Below are 17,232 nucleotides of genomic sequence, written 5' to 3'. Positions count from 1 at the left end.
AATATAACAACCACAATATAAATATAACAGCCACATGATAAATTTTCCACAAGATATATCTTCAATTGTGAAGAAGCTTCCAGATGTGTTGAACAACGTGAGGCGTTCAATCTGAATACTATGAATGTTATGTGAAGAGATAATGTGCGATGGATTCATTGCGTTATAAAATTGAAATGGACAAGTACTATAGGGATGTGCAGATTGACATGGATTCAGTTATTTCTCTCCCGGAAACACCTAGTGATGTTTCTAGCATGTTACAATATGTTGATAGTGATGTTGATGATAGAGGTAGGATGAATGTAGAGATTGAAATAGATGGGGATCTTTTATGCATTTTCACCCATAATCCTTTATTTCTCTCTTGCTGGATGAATATAGGGACATAGATCGAATGAGATGGTTTATTTAGAATTCAAATAGTAGATCTATTGAACCACTAGATTGGTTAGATATTGGTACATTTCCCATTAATGAATATAACACTGAAGGATTGGTAGATATGGAATTTCCCACTTTATTCCATACATGTGATGCTGATTGGTTATATCCTCGTATTTTCAATGTTGAGATGCATGAATATGGTTTGCATCTATTGAAATTTTATGATCAAAGGTTTGGAATCCATCCCTGGTTTCGATATTTCTTGTTGAATTAGATTATGTGGCATCATACTCAGGGAACAACTTCCTTTTTTTTTGAAGAATAACATTCATGAAAATGTGTCTGCAACTATTCGGGAGCTGTGTTAGCATCTTTTTGATCTCCCAAATAATAAGTTGGCTGAGAAATTAAAGCATTTTGGATCTTGTCTTAGGGGTACGAGCATTTATTGGACAAAGTGTCATTTTGAATTAACTGACACGATTAACTAGTTGGGTCACCCTACTTTTTTTTTTTTAATATTGAGGGCAATTGACTCTAAGTGGCCTGATTTTCATAGTGTTATGCCTTCAAACATAGATTCTCATCAACAAAGTGAGCATGCCAAAAAAATTGAAACTATACATGCACCAAAGATTCAATATCTTCCGTGACATAGTGTTGCAGAAATATCTTGGTGCTTAAGACTTTTGGTATAGTTTTGTTGTCATTCCATTTTAATGATTTTATAATGATTTGAAGGAAAAGGTATGTTGATGCAGGAGCATGAGGCTTGAAGGCAAAAGGCTTCGAATTTATTCAAAAAAAAAATAAAAATAAAAAAAGTTTACAAGAAAAGGAGTGGGATCCTTTAGCTATCAATTCACAAGTCTTCTAGATAGGATTTAGGGATTGAGATATTTTATAATTAATTCAAGCTGTTTAGATTCAATTAAGTTCTCGAGGAGAATATCAATCAAATTAGGTATTATCTAGGATTAGACAAATTCGATCCATTGATTAAGGATCTGATTTTTAGAATGAAATGGTATTTGTGTAAGTTCTGGATGATTGTAAAGGGATTTTTACTGATTTGGCTTGACTTGGCCGTAAAATATTAAGTTACAGAAATTGTATCTCTATGTATTTTTTTGTATAATTGGTCAATCTCGGAGGCATTGCATCCCTCCGAAATATCTCTGAGTTTTGTTAATTTGCAGTTGGATTTTGAATTAGAGTGTGTAAAGTCTGTATTATATGATAAATCTTGCATTTCCGTGTTTTGAGATAATTTGGTTATGTTCTAGAAAAATTGGAGAATAAGGGTTGAGACAAGTGAAATGTAGCTGAAGTGTTAAGTTTGACAGGACAGAGAATAGAAAACTTGACAAAATCATGTTAACTAAAGGAGTCTAGAATTGTCAAATCTATAGATCCAATAGATCTAACGGTCATCGCATGCAAATAAGCTCGTGAGATACACAAGGAAGAAAAGCGGTTTTATCAGTGTAGCTGGTTATCGAGTGGAGAAAAATTGGTAAGATGTCTTTAGAAATTCTAAGTGATTCCATTAATCGGTTGACACGTAGCACTCGGTGGAGAGAGAAAACCACTTTATTGGGTGGGAAAACATTGCACAAGATTCACGTCCGATATCGCTGTTAACCGTTGGATCAAATGTGATTTGATCAATGGTGGAGGATCACCGATTAGTTTTGTTGATCAGGGAACCAACAACCATCGGATTGAAAGGTAAGATCAATGACAGAGAGTTAGTGTGAAATATTTAAGGGAAAGGCGGACGTGATAAGGAATTAACCAAAATTTAAACTCCTTTTTAATTTCGTGGAAATTAAAAGGTTATCATATTTCAGTTAAAATTAAACAGTTTTGCTAATTTAGCAGAATAGCTAAGTTTGGAGGTAGATGATTGATACTCCAAAGGAAAACCAAGAGGAAGTTCCACCTGAACTTGCAGAAATCGTTACTGGATTTGAATGATTGTCCATTACACCTGCACCCAAGCCTCCATTTGTGGTATCAGAGCAGCCTACTGACACTAAACAGGATCTCAAGGATCAGAAAAAAGAAATCCAACATGGATTTCAGAGTTAGAGGAAGAGGTGGTGGTAGAAGAAGAGGAAGACCAGTTGCAAATGCTGAAGTGTTGGAAGCTATGCAACAGATGCAAGCTAGAATGGAAGCAATGGAAATGGGAAGAGATGTAGATGCTGGAGATGTCAGTGAACCGGAAGCTGAAGCTGTAGAAGAAGAAGAACCTGTAGATGTAACTCCTAAAATGAGATTCTTTAAGTCAGTATTGAAATCCCTAGACTTGAAGTTTCAATCTACACAGGAAGCTTAAGCCTTAAGGAATTGATAAACTAGATAAATGACATGGAGAAATTCTTTGATTACGAAGAAACAAAAGAGGGAAAGAAGGTGAAGTTTGTTGTCACAAAATTGAAGGGACATGCAGCACTTTGTTGGGATAGAGTGCGGGAAGAAAGAAGAAGACTTGGCAAACAACCAATTAAGAATTGGAACAGGATGGTGGAAAAATTGAAAAGTAAATTTTTGCCAAGTGACTATTAGCAAACATTATTTCGACAGATGCAGAATCTTAGACAGAGGTATATGACAGTAAAATAATACATAGATGAATTCTACAAAGTGAGTATAAGGGCAGGAAAAATCCAAGATACAGATGAGAAGTTTAGAAGATATGTGAATGGTCTCAGAATGGAGATCCAAGATGAGATACGTGTACTGTCTCCTAAAACAGTAGAAGAGGGTTATCAAATTGTATTGAACGCTGAAGAAAAACTCATGAGGAACTAGTCTACCAGAAATAGGGGTACTTTCCGAGGAATGGGAAGTCAAGGTGGTAGAGGAAGATCTACAACACCTAGAGATGGAGCTAGCAGCAGCTCAAGTCAGCATGCATCCATAAGGAGTTTATGCAAGTGGTAGAGGGAGTTTTTCTAGAGGAAGAGGAGGTAGAGGTAGAGGAAGAGAAATCAGATGTTACAGATGTAACAAGTTGGGACACAGAGCTTATGAGTGCCCAAAAAATATAGGAATGAATAAGAGGAATGAAATTGTTACAAAAACTAAAGAGGAAGCAACAAAGGTAATAGACGAAGAGAATGTACTAGAGAAAGGGGAATCTTTGGTAGTCAACAAAATTTTGTTAAAACCAGCTAAGGAAATTGTTGAACCAGCACAAGGAAAAACCTTGTTTAAGACTGTGTGTAAGGTTCAAGGGAAGTGTTGTTAGATGATAATAGACAGTGGTAGTACAGATAATTTGGTCTCCACAGAAGTGGTGGAGAAGCTGAAATTGAAAACAAAGAAACATCTAACACCTTACAAGGTGTCATGGCTTCAAAAAGGATATTAGTCGGTAGTGAATGAGAAATGTGAAGTGGCGTTGCAGTTGGGTAAATACAGAGACAAAATTTTGTGCGATGTGATGCCTATGGATGTGTGTCATATATTGTTGGGTAGACCTTGGTAGTATGATAAAGGAGCTATGCATGATGGAAAGAAGAACACATACAAATTTAGCAAATATGGTGTCAATCATACATTTTTGCCAATAGAAGAAGAGGATACATTAAAGAAACCTGATCCAAAGACCCTTCTGCTGAGTGGAAAGGAGTACTTGTAGCAGATGGAAGAATATGAGGTAAGTTTTGCATTGGTTTGCAAACCCAAGGTAATAATTACTTCCACAAAAGTTTCTAATTTACCAATTGAAATTCAAGAGATGTTGGACAATTATTGTGATATCATTATATAGATGATTTGCCTGATAAGTTATCACCCATTAGAAAAATCAGTCATCACATAGATTTGATTCCAGGGGAAAACCTACCTAATAAAGCAGCTTACATGATGACTCCCATAGAGAATGAAGAGATCAGGAAATAGGTTCAGGAACTGTTAGACAAGGGACTGACTAGAGAGAGTTTAAGTCCTTCTGCAGTGCTAACAGTGTTGAGCCCAAAGAAATATGGAGGTTGGAGACTGTGCACTGATTCAAGAGAAATCAATAAGATAACAATTAGGTATAGATTTCCTTTACCTAGAATCAAAGATTTGATGGATTGTTTGAGTGGAGCTAGATATTTTACAAAGTTAGATTTAAAAAGTGGTTATCATCAAATCAGAATTAGAGAGGGAGATGAGTGGAAAACTGCTTTTAAAACCAATGAAGGATTGTATGAATGGATGGTAATTCCTTTTGGATTATCGAATGCCCCTAGTACATTTATGAGACTTATGAATGAAGTTTTGAAGGAATTTATTGGAAAATTTGTAATAGTATATTTGGATGATATATTAGTTTACAGCAGATCTAAGGAGGAGCATATGAGACATCTGAGTTATGTCTTACAAAAACTACAACAAGAAAAGTTATTAATAAATTTAAATAAATGTTCATTCATGAAGGAGGAGTTGGTATATTTGGGCTTTGTTATTTCTGCTGAGGGAATAAAGATGGATCCAGAGAAGATAAAAGCAATTATAAAGTGGCCTTCACCAAGAAGTGTCTTTAAGATTTGAAGTTTTCACGGTCTTGCTAGTTTTTACAGGAAATTCATAAGGAATTTTAGTAAGATTAATGCTTCAATTACTGGCACAATAAAGAAGGACATGCAACCATTTAAATGGACTACTGAAGCAGAAAAGAACTTCTAGCTATTGAAGAGAAAGATTACTGAGAAGCCTATTTTGATTTTACCTGATTTTAATAAACCCTTTCAAGTGAAGTGTGATGCTAGTGGAGAATCCATTGGAGCTATTTTGAGTCAGGAGGACATGCCTGTATCTTATTTTAATGAAAAGTTGAATGAGTCAAAGAAGAAATATTCTTCTTATGACAAGGAGTTTTATGCAATGGTGCAATATTTGAAGAAGTGGAGACATTACTTGATGTCCAAGGAGTTCATATTGTATTCAGATAACCATTCATTACAGTACATTATGCAACAACCACAACTTAACCAGAAACATGCAAAATGGGTAGAATATCTTCAAATTTTTAATTTTGTGTTAAAACATATAATTGGTCAATAAAACAAAGTAGCAAATACCTTAAGTAGAAAAAGGATTTTAGTTCAAGAAAGTCAAATTCAAGTGTTGGGCTTTGATTTCGTTAAGGAGTTATATGGGAAGGATCTAGATTTTAAAGAGGCTTTTGAAGCTTGTAGAAATCCTATTTTGTTAGACAGAAGTGGCTAGATTATTTCTTGGAAGAGGGATTGTTGTTTAAAATAAATCAGTTGTGCATACCTAATTGTTCTATGAGAGAAAATTTGATTAAGGAGAAACATAATGGTGGAATGGGAGGACATTTTGGTGTAGACAAGACTTATAAGCAGTTGAACAAATTTTACTTTTGGCAAAAAATGAGAGCTGAAGTGGAAAAGTATGTGAAAAATTGTAAAGTTTGTCAGTATGCAAAGGGAAGGAGCTAAACACATGTTTGTATGTTCCATTACCTATTCTAGATAGGCCTTGGGATATGGTAAGTATGGAATTTGTTTTGGGTTTACCAAAAACTCAAAGGGGACATGATTCAATTTATGTAGTAGTTGACAGATTTTCAAAAATGGCACATTTTATTCCATGTTATAAAACTAGTGATGCTACTCACATTGCTAATCTATTTTTTAAGGAGGCTGTAAGATTACATGGGTTACCTAAGAGCATTGTTTCAGACTGAGACACCAAATTTGTTGGAAATTTCTGGAGGACATTGTGGAAGAAGCTTGGAACTAAATTGATCTTTAGTTATTCTTATCATCCTCAGACTGATGGATAGACTGAAGTTATAAACAGAAGCTTGGGTAATCTTCTGAGAAGTCTTGTGGGTGAACATCTGAAACAATGGGATCAAGTATTGGCATAGGCTGAATATGATTATAATGATTCTCCTAATAGGAGTAGAGGGCAGAATCCATTCTGTATAGTTTATGGAATGCACCCAAGGGGAGTTTTTGATTGAGAGACTTGGGAAAAGTTGAAATGAGAAGTGCTAAAGGAGAATATTTTTCTATAGAAGCTCAAGAAATACATGAACAGGTAAAACAACAATTGCAGGGTAGCAACATAAAATACAAGAGCAGAGAAGATTTGAAGAAAAGAGAAGTTAATTTTGAAGTTGGAGATTTGGTTTTGGCACACTTGATGAAGGAAAGATTTCCAAAAAGGGAGTATAACAAGCTAAAGTTTAAGAAAATTGGACCATGCAGAGTCTTGAGGAAATTTTCTGCAAATGCATACAAAATTGAATTACCCCCTGATATTGGAATATCTCCAATTTTCAATGTTGCTAATTTGCATAGGTATGAAAGTGGAAATGCAGATGACACAGTAGAGGATCAAGAAGAACAAGAGATTGATTGGGTAAAATAGTTACCTATAGCAAAAGAATTAAATCCAGAGAGGATTTTGGATTAAAAATTGTTGAAGAAGACAAGAGGACAAGAGTATTTTCAGTATTTGGTCAAATGGAAGGATCAACCAATTGCTGAAGCTACTTGGATGACAGATGTCATGCTACAGAATTTGGGTAGTTCTCTAGAAGAGGTCATGGACAGGAGCCCATGAAGAATTTTGTCCTCAGGATTCTAATGCAAGATCATGAGGCTTGAAGATAAAAGGCTTTGAATTTATTCCAAAAATACAAAAAAAAGTTTAGAAGCAAAGGAGTGGGATCCTTTAGCTATCAATTTACAAGTTTTCTAGATAGGATTTGAGTTAGGATTTAGGGATTGAGCAATTTTACTAATTCAAGCTGTTTAGATTCAGTTAAGATTCTTGAGGAGAATATCAATCAAATTAGGTATTGTCTAATATTAGACAAATTCGATCCATTGATTAAGGATCTGATTGTTAGAATGAAATGGTATTTATGTAAGTTCTGGATGATTATAAAGGGATTTTGACTGATTTGGCTTGACTTGGCCGTATAAGATTAAGTTACAGAAATTATATCGTTGTGTATTTTTGTGTATAATTGGTCAATCCTGGAGGTGTTGCATCCCTCCAAAATATCTTTGAGTTCTATTGATTTGCAGTTGGCTTTTGAATTAGAGTGTGTAAATTCTATATTATATGATAAATCTTGTGTTTCCGTGCTTTGAGATAATTTGGTTATGCTCTAAAAACATTGGAGAATAAGGGTTGAGATAAGTGAAATGTAGTGGAATTGTTAAGCTTTACAGAACAGAGAACATCAAACCTGACAAAATCGGGTTAACCAAAGGAGTCTAGAACCGTTCAATCTACAGATCCAATAGATCTAATGGTCATCGCGCACCAATAAGCTCGTGAGATAGACAAGGAGGAAAAGTGGTTTTATCAGTGTAGCTGGTTATGAGGTGGAGAAAAAGTGGTAAGCTGTCTTTAGAAATTCTAAGCGATTCCATTAATCAACTGATAGCACTTAGTGGAGAGAGAAAACCACTTTATCAGGTGGGTAAACATTGCACAAGATTCCCGTCTGATATTGCTGTTAAAAATTGGATAAAATGTTCTTTGATCAATGGTGGAGGATCACTGATTAGTTTTTTTGATCGGGGAACCAACAATCGTTGGATTGAAAGGTAAGATCAACGACAAAGAGTTAGAGTGAAATATTTAAGGAAAGGCGGATGAGATAAGGAATTAACTAAAATTTAAACTCCTTTTTAATTCTGTGGAAATTGAAAGGTCATCATATTGCGGTTAAAATTAAATAGTTCTACTAATTCAGTAGAACAACCAAGTTTGGAGGTAGATGACTGATACTCCAAAGGAAACCAAGAAGAAGTTCCACCTAAACTTGCAGATATCATTACTGGATTTGGACGATTGTCCATTACACCTGCACCCAGGCCTCCATATGTTTTTATGGTTGATTATTATATGTTAACTGCATTATTTGAATCTTCTTAGGTACGAATGGTAGCATAGAGGATCAGATCACATCCATGGTTTCTTGTGGTTGCCTGAAGCACCGGATATGGAAACATTGGATTGCTCCAATGCCACTGTTATCGGTGCAACAAAGCGCCACTTGCACAAATCTGTTACAACTTGGAATCCATGTGACATACATCATCAAAATGTGATGATCCATGTCTTTTGAATACTCAGTAATTTTTTTTTTTGCAGTCCCAAAGAATATTATGAGCCTTTAGTGAATCATGTCCAAAGGCATACAAAATGTAGTGTTGATTATTTTTTATGTAAAAATGGTATGTCCTTTTATGTCGCTATCATGCTCCATGGGAGCTTCATGCAGAGTCAACATTGTGCATAGATGAATAAGGAAAAAATTATGAACCGACTATAAATGTTGAATATTTAAATGTTCACAACGTCGAGTTTTAACAATGTGGTGAGAAAATGTTATAATTTAAACATTATTGTTCAAATATAGTCGTTACTTGAAATTATGTCTCTACATTGCTCTCTATTTAAGCCTTTTCCATGGTCTGCCTCTTCATCTAGTCCTGAGGATGAACCACATTTGTTGGTTCAAAATGTGTCGGCCAAAAAAAATTCTCTCATGTGATTTCTACTGAAAGACTTTGTTTAAAATGTTAATTGTCAGCCAATTCTTTCGCGACCTCAAGTTTTGAAGTATATTGCAAAATATGCTTGAAAGGAAGACAGAAGATCACAAAGTTATCAAGAAATGTTGAACATATTTGTTGGTGGGAGTGGGTCTGAGGCTCCTCTATTATCTTTGTATAGAAGGTTCCTTGCGGAAACGCTTATTGACCATGACATTGGAGCTCAGGAGACGTGCCATTTCTTGCTAAAGCTGCCTCTTATTGGCTATAGTTGCAAATTATTTCATTGAATGTTGGGAAGAAAGTGTACCAAAGGGTTTCACTACATTTTGGTGAAGTTTTATGCGGAAACAATTTCGTTCAAGTTTATCAAAGATGACCCATTTTTTTGGAATATTTATGCTTTATAGAAACAACAAGACTATGAATTTTTGAGGTGAAGTGTAGGTAGAAGCAACGGAGGGCACATAATAACCATTCTATTGTTCTTGTTTGACCATGGGTTATGTTGTTCCTAATGATGGATCATTAGAGTTTGAAACGTTTTGTTGGAGTGAGTTGCCTTTATACAATCCGTTTCGTGACATTGGTTCAAATATTGAGTTGTCTACTGAAAGTATTGTTGAGAATTGGATGAATTGGATATATCGTGTGTGGCATGTTGATCAAGGCCCTTTGTGAAATGAAGGTGATGAAGAGGATGTGGAGCTTCTTATACATGCATAAAATGTTGATCGAGATTTCCAAGAGTGGCGAGTTTTTTCGTGATTAGTTCCTCCAAGTTGTGTAAAATTTTTTGACCTTGATAATCTTGGTAGAAGGGAGTATGATATTGATTATAATTGGCATGAAATGATGGTTTCAAATGATTTTCTAGAACAAAGGATCAATTTTGTAAAATATGCACAATCTGTAGGTGTTCTGAATTGAGAATTTGTTAGGGACACATATTTGTCGCATTCCTCTCTATAAGAAAAACAACTATCCTCTTTTGAAATTATTATTTGACACTTTTCTAATTGCGGGAATGATGGTGCTTTGAAAATGATTATTCTAGGTAATGTTCAAATAGGGAAGTCTTCTCTGATTGGGTGTATTTCTCATGCTTTTTCTAGTTCAACAACAGATGGAAAAATTCTTTTTTTATTTCTTGCTCCAACTGGTATTGCTTCTTTTAAAATAGATGGCAAAAAAATATGTTCTTCTTTAAAAATTCTTATAAAAGATATGAAGCCTTTGAGTGGGTAGGATTTGGAAGTGTTTCAAGAATAAATGAGGCATATTCGATATATATTGATTGATGAGATGATATTTATAGGTTCAAGGCTATTCATGCAAATAGATTCTCCTTGGCGAGAAGCCTTTCCTAAAAACAAGGATTATCGTTTTGGTGGTAGGTCCATAATTATTGTGGGTGACCTTTCCCAACTACCTCTTGTTAGGGATAAACCCTTGTATACATGTAAAATAGTTGGGAAAGTTTTGTGGGAAACCTTCAATATTGTTGTGGGTCAGGAAAAAAATTATAGGCAGCGAGGAGATGATTCGAAACAAGCACCGTTTCACAATATTAGAAATTCAAAGACTTTTCTTTCTGACTGGGATATTCTTATGGCGCGTGTTGATAGTTGATTGGATCCACATGAAAGGAATTTGTTTGATTCTTTTGTTCACTTCTTTGTAACAAATAATCTCGTCGAGTTTCACAATAAAAAAATGCTTGAATCATTGAATTTTCCTATTGAAACATGTGTTGTAGAATGCAGTAGAAGGACAAAAATAGACGATGTTGATGATGATGTGTTGGAGCATGAAATATTTCTATATCATGGAAAACACGAGATGTTAATGTGTAATTTATGGGTTGAAGCTAGTCTGGTTAATGGTGCACTTGGATATATTGAAAATATTTTCTTTGCACCCAATTCAAAGATGCCACAAATTTCACAATTTGTTACAGTTATGTTTGAAAAGTATTTTGGTGTTCCATTTGATAGGGACTGTCTAATTCTTGTATCGATTTTACTTATTGTTGGGGGAAATATGAGACAAATTCCTTTGAAAATGGCATGGCCGTTGATAATACACAAATCACAAGGGATGACTTTGTAACGAGCCACTATAGATATTGGAGAGAGAGAGAGGCATGGTCTAAAATTTATAGCTCTATCAAGAGTAAAATCAATAGATGGTTTGCAGATTTTGCTGCCTTTTTCTTATCAACGTTATGAAAAAATGCACGATAGTGCATATGTTACACTTAAAAGGAAAGAGGAGGAATGATTAAAGTCAATATCACTTATGGGGTATTTATCTTGAATACAATTTACTATTGATGATTTGTTTTGTTGTATTTGTCCTTTTTCCTTATAGTTATTTTTATGTGTATGTTTAAGAAAAAAAAGATTACTTCTTTCTAGCTATTGTTATTTTTTGAAATTATATGTAATAAGCTTGATAAGTTCTTTGTTATGTTTATTGCTAATTTCAATACAACTGTTGATTGGTGAAGTAAGTAAATTGAATGTTTGGGAGAAATTTCATGTACTAACACAATTTTTGTGTTGTTGTTGTTTTTGTTTGATTCCTTCAATTATACTTCTTTCCACTTTTTTCTCTGGTTGTTTTCAATCATGTTACATTTATGTTTCAATATGAAAATAAGTAAAATCATAAATCAAGAATTTTGTTTTTGTTTATTTGTTTTCTTTGAATGTACTGATTTTAATCGTACGTTTTTGTCAATGATTCACATATATGGACAACAATGATGGTCTATATTACATCAATGCGATTAAATCTATTGCGAAAACCATTAGTTTCGTTACCTAAGTTATTTGTGCAAGGTTTTATAAAAGGCATGGCTTCCATCCTGATTTTGTTGATGAGAATATCCGTGTTTTGAATGGAATGAAATTAGACGTTCAAACTTTACATCATTTGCATCAAAGAGAGGTAGGGAGAAAAACAAGAAGGGACTAGCTTGAAAGCATGAAGTATCATGATTATTATATTATTGATTTGAATTGGTGTTTCTTTTGCCACCACTCTAGGTGTGTTTTGGAAGAGGCTGCTATGAAATAATTCTATTTTAGTTTAGTGTTGAAAGTATGATTTTGTTGTGTAATGTGTTGTATATTGTTAATATGTTAGTAAATTCCATGTTCTTGTCATTGGTCATGTAATGTTTAAAATTTTTTATCATTTGTTTGTCACATTGCGATGAAGATTGTTAGAATCATCATTTATTGACCATCATCAATGGTTGTTAGCAATTCACAATGGTTCCTGATCATGTGGATATTTATGTTGTCTTCAATGCCTTTAATTTTTCCTATGTTTATGCTTACTCTTCAATTTGTATTTATGTTTTTTTTTTAGTTTTTACAATATTATTTTTGCCTACTTATATTTTAATTTTAATTTTTATATTTATATTGTTTTTTATTTAAGTATTAATACTTTTTTTAATTATATTTTGAATAATAATATTTTCCAAGTTAACAATATAGTAGTGTGAATTGTTTATCATAACAATATTACTTTTGGTTAATTTACATTCTTAATAATCAACCTTTCACATTGTTTTCTTTTTATCATTAATACTATATTATTATTGATGCTAATAATTAATCTTATTAATATAAATGTGGTTGATAAATGCCGATAGGTGTATATTATATTATATTAAGACTTAATAGAAATTACGACTTTTTCTACGGGAAAAAAATATATTATATTAACAATATAATATAATATTAATAATATTTTTTGAATTCAGGCTTTTGTGATCCATAATGAATTAAGAAAAGTCTCAGTAGAAATCACATAAGAGAAATTTTTGGTTGACGCGTTTAGAACCTACCTTATATTTATTTTTATTATATAATAATATTAATAATTAAGAAAAGTCTTTTGGTAGAAATCATATAAGAGAAATTTCTGGTTGATGCGTTTTGAACCAACCAGTGTAGTTCATCATCAGGACCAGATGAAGAGGTAGACCATGGCAAAGGCTTAAATATAGATCAATGTAGAGACCATAATTTCAAGTAACGACTATTTTTGAAAAATAATATTTAAAATTATGAATCATGATTTTAAATACTATTTTTCAAAAAATGTTGTTACTTGAAATTATGGTCTCTACATTTCTCTCTATTTAAGTCCTTTCCATGGTATGCCTCTTCATTTGGTCTTGATAATGAACCACACTAGTTGGTTTGAAATGCATCAACCAAAAATTTCTCTTATGAAATTTCAATCACAAGACTTTTATTAATTATTATTATTATTATTATATAATAAAAAATAAATATAAATTAATCAGTAACAAGTTAAAATAATTTTAGAACTGAATAAACTATGAAATGAAATAAAATATATTAATAAAAATTGATAACCTGTTGCTTTATGGTGGACTCGCAGTATACAAAATTCTTAATTGCATCTACATATGGAACTTTCTATTGTCTTAATAAAAAGTTCAATTTTTCCTTGAAAAAAAACCTTAAATATATAACATTATTCAACATCAAGAAGTATGAAAAAATAAACAATCACATTAGGAGTAAAATATTAGTAAAAATTAACAACCCAAATAAAAATAAAAATAGAAATAGAAATTAATTAAGAACATTAATTAATTATGTCTACAATCTGCTCATTAGTGGAACAATGGCATAGATGGATTGTCTTGGCCTCAACATGATGTTGAATCGGATGGTGTTTTGTATTGATGTGATTTGATTGATCATGGAACTTTGGGTTCTTGGCCAACTTTATTGTAGAGGTGTTGTCAATGATGAGTGGAGTTGAATGTACTTGTTTTACTTGCAAATCTTCTAGAATTTTCATAAGGCACACAATTTCTTTTGTTGCCTCAGCTGTTGCCATTGATTGTTTGCATGATCTCGAGGAGACAACTCCTAATCCAAGACTCATAACATAACCTGAACTAGATACCCCAATTTCTTTGTCTCCATCGAAGTCTGAATCGGAGTATCCAATCAAGTTGAAGTCACCCACCTGTGTATAGTTGAGTCCAAAGTCTTGGGTTCCCTTCAAGTACTTTAGAACATTTTTTGCAGTAGGCCAATGTCCATCACAAGGCTTTTGCATAAACCTAGAGAAGATTCCAACAACAAATAAAAAATCTGGTCTGGTAGTATTCAGGTAGTTGAGACTTGCTACAAACTGTCTATACCTTGTTGAATCCTCAAATTCTTTTCCTTAAATGGATGTGGGATTTAAGTTATGTTACATTGGATTAATCAAAGGATTGCACTCATCCATACCAAACCTATTTGACATATCTCTAATGTACTTCTTTTGAGAGAGGAATATATGGTTCGGATGTTGAGTTACTTCAATACCAAGATAGTAGTGAACATAGCCCAAGTCAGTCATTTCAAAACCTTTCCCCAATTCGTTCTTTATGGATGCAATGTATCTCTCATTGTTCCCTGTCATTAAAAGATCATCTACATATACCACAAGATATACAACTATTTTCCCAACTTTCTTGAAAAACAAAGTTGCATCATTAAGATCATAATTTTTGAAGTTGAGTTTCAGAAGATGCTCAGTTAACTTTTCATACTAGGCTCATGGTGCTCGCTTGAGGCCATACAAGGATTTCACAAGTTTTCATACTTTATGTTCATGTCCCTTCACAACAAATCCTTCTGGCTAGGACATAAAAACATTTTCTTTCAGATCTCCATTCCAGAAAGTAGTTTTTACATTCATTTAATGGACTTTCCAACCATTCTTAGCTGCCAAGGCAAAGAGTGTCTAGATGGTAGCCCATTTCGATGCGGAGGAAAAAGTATCCTCATAATTGACCCCTTCCTTATGTGAAAAACTTTTTGCCACAAGCTTGGCTTTGTGCTTTTCAGGTGAGCCATCAACTTTATACTTGTTCTTGTAGACCCACTTGTAGCCAATTTCTTTGGTTCCTAATGGAGGTTCAACCATATTCCAAGTGCCATTCTTTATCAAGGCATCATACTCCTTTTGCATCTCTTCTTTCCATTCATCATGTCAAGTGGCTTCTTTGAAGGAATTTGGATCAAAATATGTAGAAAAATTCAGTTCACAATTATAAGAAACATCCATATCAATATGTGATCTAGAATAATCTACGTCACCTTCATTTTGTCTGGTTGAATTTCTTGTTCCTATCTTTCCAAGCTCATAAGGATGAACACTTTTAAGTGTCTTTGTCAGCCATTTTGGGGGACCTTTCTAAGATGGTCCAGGTTGCTCAATTGACTGAGTTGGGACTAAATCAAGATTGCGTCTCCCAATTCTATCAATCACATCACTCGAAGTATCATCGATGGTTGGAGCTTCATGTGGGGGAGAGAGTATTTCAAAATAAGATTCCACAAATTGATCCAGTATAGGAATCCCCCCTTCAATATGTGGAATCTAATTATCAAATTCTTGAAACGATTTTGCATGTCTGAATCTATCAAAGCGATCAAGTTGTTTCTCAACAACATTGTCAGCTTTGGAAGATTCAAGAAACATTACATCTCTAGATACAAAAAAGTTCTTATTAAAGTCATCATAGAGATAGTATAATTTGGAGCTATTTGAATACCCAAGAAGATACACTTATGAATCCTTGCACTAAGTTTTTTTCTTTGTACCTTTGTTATCAAGGCATAACAGGTGGAACCAAAGACCCTGAGATGCTTTACCGAAGGAATGTGGCCATAACACATTTCATAAGGAGTCTTGTTTCTAATAGCATTAGATGGACATCTATCCTTGACATATACAACACATAGAACTTCATAAGCCCAAAACATAAATTTTACATTCTTGAAAACATCATGGAATGCACCATATTTAAGATTGTCCTATTCATTCCTTCAGCTACTCCATTCTGTTGGGGATTATAAGGCACAATTGTTTGATGTTTGATCCCATGCTGGCGAAGATAGTTTTCAAATTTATTTGAAGTATATTCTTTTCCATTATCACTGTGAATAGAGCCAATATGATATTGTTCATCATTTTCAATCCATGTATGAAAGTTCTTGAATGTTTTAAAAGCATCATATTTGTTCTTCGATAAATAATGCCAACATATTTTGGTATATTCATCAATAAATGTAATCATATATTTATTTCCATTTGTAGAGGGAACAAGCATTGGACCACATAAATCTGAATGAATGAGTTCAAGTTTTCTATGTGCTATGGAATGTGAATCATGCAAAGACTTTTTGCTATGCTTTCCTACAATACAAGCATCATATTGCTTAAGTTTCATAGGAATTGTAGGAAAACCCTTAACACCATTTTTATTCAACAAGCAAAGGTTGTCATAGTTCAAGTGTCAAAATATAGCATGTCATAAAAGACTTGATGGAAATGTACCTTCATCAGAATAAGAACTATCTGAGAAATTTTGTGCATGAGGAGAGGTACCCTGCAGCTTCAGAAGTCTTTCTTCCTCTATTGCCGTCATGACAAGTGAGTGATATGATTAGTTTCTGACCTCAACCTTTCCATAAAAAATATGAATGGAGTGTCCTTGCTGGCGGATGTGGACCAAGGACACCATGTTTCTACTCAATTGTGGGAGATATAAAACATCATGCAAAAGAATGTCGGGAAGACCATGCAATTTGATCTTGATTGTGCCAAGCCCTGATGGTTTGAGTTTTGATTTGTCTGCAAAGTATAAAATTCCATCAACATTATCAGTAAATTCTTCAAAAAAATCTCTTCTAAAATTCATGTGGCAAGTTTCTCCTAAATCAAGCAACCAATCATTTTTCCAAGAAGCACATGAAGCATTCAACAAGCCTTCATTTACTACAATATTACAATGTGCCACAACATAGTGAACAGATTCATGTGCTTTACCTTTCTCTTTGTCATTGGTTTTACCTTTGGCTTGATTTCTTTCCTTCCCAATTTTTCCCCGAGGAAACTTTCATGTGGTTGCATCTCTATTGCAATGTATGAAAACAAAATTCGACCTTTCTCCTTGATAGTTTCTGCCCCCTGTGCCTCTGAAATTTCTTCTTCCTCTTCCTCTTTGACCACCTCTTCCTCTAGAAGAATCATGAGCATGATCCTTCTCTCTACGTGCAAGACACACAACTTCTTCAAAAGACTGAGGAGCTACCTTCTAGCCAAAATCCTTCTCTCTCTCAGCAAACATTTTCACAAGGAAGTCAAAGGTAATATCTTTAAGGTTTCTATTTTCTTGCAATGACTCAAGATAATTTGAATAAATGGGATAAAGTTCCTCGAGAAAAGCTTTAAG

Source organism: Pinus tabuliformis, chromosome 3_2, assembly GCF_031772625.1.
Source record: "Pinus tabuliformis cultivar Carrire ecotype Pingquan chromosome 3_2, CPIR1, whole genome shotgun sequence".
Lineage (NCBI taxonomy): Eukaryota > Viridiplantae > Streptophyta > Pinopsida > Pinales > Pinaceae > Pinus > Pinus tabuliformis.
The sequence above is the reverse complement of the archived record's forward strand: the minus strand, read 5'-3'. Positions refer to the sequence as shown.